Source organism: Myotis daubentonii, chromosome 18, assembly GCF_963259705.1.
Source record: "Myotis daubentonii chromosome 18, mMyoDau2.1, whole genome shotgun sequence".
Taxonomy (NCBI): domain Eukaryota; kingdom Metazoa; phylum Chordata; class Mammalia; order Chiroptera; family Vespertilionidae; genus Myotis; species Myotis daubentonii.
Genome location: NC_081857.1, coordinates 3,389,984 through 3,397,200, shown reverse-complemented (window position 1 = coordinate 3,397,200; position 7,217 = coordinate 3,389,984). Strand labels below are relative to the sequence as shown.

General features: G+C 51.1%; 1 long non-coding RNA gene across 1 annotated transcript in view; it reads right to left on the bottom strand.

Annotated features, from left to right (window-relative positions):
- Positions 1-7,217, bottom strand: part of LOC132220664 (uncharacterized) — a 747,794-nt gene that overhangs the window by 212,693 nt on the left and 527,884 nt on the right. The window lies entirely within an intron of this gene.

Here is a 7,217-nt window from a genome sequence, read left to right as displayed (position 1 = left end):
CTGTGGCAGTTTGCTACTGCTACACAGCTACTTCCTGCACTCAGCAGCTCAAGCAGCACACACTGCTCACCTGCGGTTGCTGTGGACAGAAGTCTGCACGCAGCTTAACTGGGCTCTCTGCCCCAGAGGCTGACATCCAGGCTGGCTGCATTCCTCTCTGGAGCCTGGGGCCCCCCAAACTCACTACCCCTGCTGGGGCCCCCCAAACTCACTACCCCTGTTGGGGTCTCCCCCAAACTCACCTCCCTGCTGGGGTCCCCCCCAAACTCACTACCCCTGCTGGGGTCCTCCCCAAACTCACCATCTATGCTGGGGTCCTCCCCAAACTTACAGTGAAAAGCATACTCAATGGGCAAAAACTAAAACCATTGCCTCTAAGATCAGAAACAAGACAGAGATGTCTGCTTTTACCACTCTTATTCAGCACTAGAGGCTCAGTGCACAAAATTCATGCACTCAGGGGAAGGGGGGTGCCTCAGCCCAGCCTGCACCCTCTCGCAGTCTGGAAGCCCTTGGGGGATGTCCAACTGATGGCCTAGGACCACTCCCAGCTGTCACTTGGACATCCTTAGCACTGCAGCGGAGGTGGGAGAGGCTCCCACCACCGCCACTGCGCTTGCCAGCCATGAGCCCAGCTTCTGGCTGAGCAGCGTTCCCCTTGTGGGAGTGCGCTGACCACCAGGGGCAGCTCCTGCGTTGAGCGGAATTGGGCCAAAACTGGCTCTTCGACATCCCCTGAGGGGTCCTGGATTGCGAGAGGGTGCAGGTCAGGCAGAGGGACCCCACCGGTGCGCCATCAGGGCTGGGGAGGGATACGGGAGGGGTGTGTCCAGCCCATCACACTCAGTCCTAATCAGCCAGACCCCAGCAGCGTGCGAACCTACCGGTCAGAGTGTCTGCCCCCTGGTGGTCAGTGCACATCATAGTGAGCGGTTGAGCAGCCTTAGCATATCATTAGCATATTATGCTTCGATTGGTTGAATGGACGACTGGACACTTAGCATATTAGGCTTTTATTATATAGGATAGTACTACAAGTCCTAGCCACAGCGATCAAACAAGAAGAAGAAATAAAAGGCATCCAAATTGAAAAGGAGGAAATAAAACTCTCATTATTCTCAGATGACATGATATTGTACATAGAAAGCCCTAAAGACTCCACCAAAAAACTACTAGATTTAATAAATGAATTTGACCATGTAGCAGGGTACAAAACGAACACCCAAAAATCGATGGCTTTTCTATACACCAATAATGAATTCTCAGAAAGAGAAACTAAACAAATAATTCCATTTACCATTGCAACAAAAAAATTAAGATACTTAATAAACGTAACCAAGGAGGTAAAAGACTTGTACTTGGAAAACTATAGAACCTTGAAAAAAGAAATAGAAGAAGATATAAATAAGTGGAAGAATATTCCGTGTTCATGGATTGGTAGAATCCACATCATGAAAATGTCCATACTACTCAAGGCAATGTACAGATTCGACGTAATCCCTATTAAAATACCAACAGCATATTTCACAGACCTAGAACAAATACTCCAAAAATGTATATGGAACCAAAAAAGATCTCAAATAGTTGCAGCAATCTTGAGAAAAAAGAACAAAGTTGGAGGGATCACAATACTAGATTTCAAGTTATACTACAAAGCCACCATAATCAAAACAGCCTGGTACAGGCACAAGAACAGGCATATCGATCAATGAAACAGAACAGAGACCCCAGAAATCAATCCAAACCATTATGCTCAATTAATATTTGACAAAGGAGGCAAGAGCACACAATGGAGTCAAGACAGTCTCTTCAATAAATGGTGTTGGGAAAAGTGGACAGATACATACAAAAAAAATGAAACTAGACCACCACCTTAGACCACCATACACAACAATAAACTCAAAATGGATAAAAAACCTAAGTCGGGACACCATAAAAATCCTAGAAGGAAACCATAGGCAGCAAAATCTCAGACATCTCTCGTAGCAATATGTGTACAGATACATCTCCTAGGACAGAGGAAATAAGGAAAAAATAAACAAATCGCACTACATCAAAATGAAAAGCTTCTGCACAGCAAAAGAAACCCATCACCAAAATGAAAAGAGAGCCCACTGTATGGGAGAACATATTTGGCAACAATACATCTGATAAAGGGTTAATATCCAAAATATATAAAGAACTCATACAACTTAACAAAAGAGAGACAAGCAACCCGATTTAAAAATGGGCAAAGGACCTACTATTAAGTAGACACTTCTCTAAAGTGGACATACAGATGGCCAGAGACATGAAAAAATGCTCAAGGTCACTGATCATCAGAGAGATGCAAATTAAAATGACAATGAGGTATCACCTGACACCTGTCAGAATGGCTACCATCAACAAATCAACAAATGACAAGTGCTGGCGAGAATGTGGAGAAAAGGGAACCCTAGTTCACTGCTGGTGGGAATGAAGACTGGTGCAGCCATTATGGAAAACAGTATGGAGTTTCCTCAAAAAAAATTAAATATGGAACTGCCATTTGACCTAGTAATCCCATTTCTAGGAATATATCCTAAGAAACCCAAAACACCAATCAGAAAGAATGTAAACACCCCTATGCTCATAGCAGCACGATTTACAATAGCTAAGATCTGGAAACAGCCCAGTGCCCATCAGTAGATGAGTGGATAAGAAAGCTGTGGTACATTTACACCAGGGAATACTATGCAGCAATAAAAAAGAAGGATCTCTTACCCCTTGAGACAGCGTGGAGGGACCTGGAGAGTATCATGCTAAGTGAAATAAGTTAGTCAAAGAGAGATCACATTATCTCACTCATATGTGGAATCTAATTAACAAACTGATGAACGAACGGAGTGGATCCAGAGACATGGAAGCATGGAACAGAGTGCGGAATCTCAGAGGGAAGGTGGGGGAGGGAGGATGGGTGGGGGGTTATCAACCAAAGACCCTGAATGCATAACCCATGGACGCAGACAATGGGGTGGTGAGGGCCTGGGCTGGGGGGTGGGGGGGGGGGTGCTGGAGAGGGTGGATGGGGGGGAAAAAGATTAATAAAAAAAAGATGAAGCAAGCTCAAATGAGGTGAGCCATGGAATTAATGGAGAAAGGCATCCCCGAGGGCTGGGTCCAGATGGGCCTCCCGGACAAGGTGGCACGCCCTGCAGAAGGACGCCAGCTAAAGGAACTGGAGCTTGGCAACCAAATGGATCAGAGCCGTTCCTGGGCCGACAGAAGGGGGCAGTCAGCTGGGCAGTATCTAAAGACATGAGGAAATTGAGCAAAGGCCTCAGAATTTAGGAGCCAAAGTGGAGGGTGTGAGATGCCCCGGGTGACTTTCAGGGCAGAAGTTACTCCCATACAAGGTCCAACGGTTTGCAGAGCACAGTTCTCTGTTCCCCACAAATGCTCAGCAGGAGGCATCCTGGTAGTTCTCTTAGAGGCCTCCTTTTAGCTAGTGGGCACGAGGGTGTTCCATAAGCATTAATTGAACAATGAAGCAAACATAAGACAGTTGTTACTTAGTCGATGAGGAACTGAGGCTTAGACTTGCTTGCAGACCAAAGGGCAAAGCCAGGACCAACTCAAACTCGGGCCTGAGACCTCCATTCTGGCTCCCGCTTTCCAATTAAGCCATCCTCCATCCCTGGGCTGGAGCTAATAGCAAGTCATAAAAAGCATATTTCACCTTCCGTTCTCCTTTCCCGGGGGAAGCCAGTCACAGGTTACAAAGAAGCTAGGTGAGAGACCGCTGAATGGATGGTCAGGGATGGGTTCCCCAAAGACTCACCGACACACAAACGAGGTCAAAATGCCCACGCTCTAACTTACAGAGCTTCAAGGTCAGCACCCGCCGAATCTGGTCACGGGCAGCATCAGCCCACGACTCTCTGTGAGGGGCAGCCACTGTGTGGGGCGAGAGGGCCACCCCTCAGGACGGAGGTCTGCACTGGATCCTGTTCCTGCCACTTCCCCGCAGCGTAGCCTCGGCAAGCCCCGGAGCCTCTGTCAGCCCGTTTCCTTCGCTCCGAACCGTCCTCCCGGTCCTGGGGTGCATGCTTTGTGGGAGCGGGATTTCTGACTCCCTGTGCCGGGCACATAGTAAGCGCTCCATGGATGCCCGTGAACATGAGGGGATGCGTGTCCGCACAAGCGCTGTCATAATACGAAGGGGCAGAAGGTCATGACTGGAAACGTTCATTTTCGCACAAAGTCGATGTGAGGTCTAGCTGCACAGCTGTCTTCCTCTGGCTCATCTCGCCCAGCATACGTCCTCCAGGGCCATCCACGCTGTCACAAAAGGCAGGGCTGCCTTTGTCTCGGGCTGAGTGATGTTTCACTGTACATGTACACATGTGCCTCTTCTTTATGTTCGTCGTAGGTCCTTCTCCCTCGGCTACTATGAATAAGGCTGCAGTGAACAGCGACCACGCGCCTCTGGAAGTGAAACAACCTGATCACCCAGCGAGGCCCTGGGAGCTAGTCCTCTCGTCGCAGGAACCGGTCCTCCGACACCTGCGTGAGCCTGGAAGCAGCTCCTGCTGAGCCGCCAGGTGGGAGCCCAGCCAGGCCTCCACCGCGATTTCCGCCTCCTGAGCCCAGGAGCGGAGACCTGCCTGAGCCCCCACGCCTGCCTGCGCTGGGAGATGATAAATGGGTGTGTTTTCCTTTTTGTTGAATGTATTGGGGTGATCTGGGTTAATAACATTATAAGTTTCAGGTGTACAATTCTAACACATCATCTGCGTATCGTATATCGCAAGTCCAGTCTCCTTCCATCAACACGTATCCCAGTGTTTTAAGCTGCTAAGTTTGGGATCACTGGATACAACAGCAATAAAAACTGGTAAACCAGGTAGCTGTCTATCACGCCGGATCGGGGACCCTGATGTATGTGTAACAGAGAGATTTCTACCTGGGGCTCAGCCCCACCTCGAGGAACCTGGATTCTCCTGGCTCCCAAGCAGGGGAGGTGGTCCGGTATCTTGTAGGCTGTTGGGAGGTCGGACACTTCCCCCTGTGTGGGCAGGTCTGGGTTCAACAACTGGTCTGGTTTCCTGTTGAGCATCAGGGCAGTGAGCGATGGCTGCTTCCACAGAGTTAATAAATGCCACCAAAGCAGAGGCCAAAGCACGCTGGCGTGAAGTACAGCATTCCCAGGGGCAGCAAGGGGGCTGGGGAGCCAGTCCGCAGCTGCAGCGCCTCTATCTGCTGGTTCTGGGTGCCCAGGAGATTCAGTTCACCCCTTTGGCCGTCCCTGGCCCTTCCCACCTGTGACCTGAAGGCTTGTTTTTGCCAACAAAGCCTCCTCGGTGACCAGCGCTGACAGGGCCGGGGCTGGCTGCACACTGGGATGTTACCACCCTGGCAGCCCAGCACCGCTGTGTGCCTGAGCCCCTCCTGTGGCTTTGGAAACAAAGGAGCCTGGGCCCAGCCGAGCCCAGTTCGTCAGGAAACTCAGCTTAAATGCAGCACCTGGCTCCTGGGAGCCCCAGGAGCAGCGGGAGGCAGGCCTGGAGGGGGCAGACCGGAGCCCGGCTGCTGATGCGGTGAATTCCGGCTCTACCACTTACTAGCTGTGTGTCCTTCGATACGGCTTCAACCTCTCTGAGCCTCAACTTCCTCACCTGTAGGATAGGCATAGTATTAGATAGAAATAGGATAAATGTGTGGGATCAGGGCCCAGAGAGGAAATGAATGGATCATCATTCAAACACTTGGCCCAACTGGTGGAGCAGGGCCCGTCCTAGGCCCTTCCCATCGAGGGACATCAGACGCCCTAACTCTACTGGAATGTCATTGTCCCAAACATGCTGGAGGTAAAGGGGCCAGGAGCCGGGCTGGGTATGTCTCCGGGTTATGTGGTCACTCATTTAGGCGTCTGGACTTTAGGGAAGTGTGTGGAGGACTAAGAGGCCATATGAGGGTCCTAGCTGTGCAGGTCATTGTCACAGCTGGGCTGTGTGCGTCTTCCCGCTGGTCAGCTTTCTCACCCCCAGCTCTTCCTTCAGGAAAAGGAAAAGCACTAGCTCCAGAGAGGACTCCGTCTCACCCGGTACAGCCCCGTCACCTGCTCAGTCCCCGGGGGTCCCTGGGAGGTGCGGCCACGCGCCCAGCTGGGATCCTGTCTCCACGGGGAAGGAAAGCAGGTCCCGGTCACAGGGGTCAGGAGACAAGTGCTGTGACGAGTCTGCTGTCTCGGGCCTGGCTCCCCCATATCCTGCACGACCTCAGTTAACCAGTGCCTGCCTCCGTTTCCTCACCTCCACAGGTGGGCAGTCATCATCTCAGATTCCCGGCCCGGTCAGGACAATAACACAGGGAGGTGCTTATAATTGGGTGTGTCTTATAGCAAGGACTCAGAATGGCCACAGTTTTAAAGATTCTTATTTTACGTCTTTTTTACATTATTGATTTCTCTAATTCTTGGGGTATTGGTCTTACTATGTCCTGCCTCAAATCCCCTCCTCTCGGAGAATTCATTTCCTGGTGCAGCCTGAAAGGTTTTACTCTAAGTTCCTGGCAGCAGGGGGTTCCTATGGGTCTCTATGCCCAGGATGTGGGTGCACTCTGGAGGGGTCCCACGGAGGCTTTTGCTGGGACCTTAATATTATACTGGTTGGAGCACTTTTCTCTTCCGTTTCTCAAACTGGCGTCCTGCACTGCACAGGACTGGATGCCCGGCCAGCACTCCTCACGCCTGCGGAGGATCCTGACTTCTCCAAGTGACGTGGTTTCCGCGGTAAACAGATGGCAGAGCCAACCCCCAGAGCGCTGGTCTCCCTTCAAGGAAAGGGCAGCCCTTTGAGGTTCCCAGTTGGTAGCAGGAGGCTCCTTTCAACTCCCCACCTTCCTCAGGCCTGAGGTCTCATTTCCTGCTCCCAGAAGGCAACTCCTGCCAGGTCCGGAAGGCCTTCACCTGGGTCCCGCGTCCCCCACACCCACCCCCAGCCTCCTCCCACCACCACCCAGGCTTCTGCTCCTCTTCTTTCCTGACGCCTGAGAATGGGGACAGGTTTATTGTCATAAAAATAAGTTACAAAACGCAACGCCAGCATGACTGCATGAACACAGGCTCGTGGTGTTATGGGTTCAATCAGCGAGATAGACCACCGACTCAGAATTTAAATTTAGGAGCCTTTATTACGCTGGCCAGCTGACTACAGTACGTCCCTCCTGTAGGAACCTCATACTGCAGTGCTGACCGA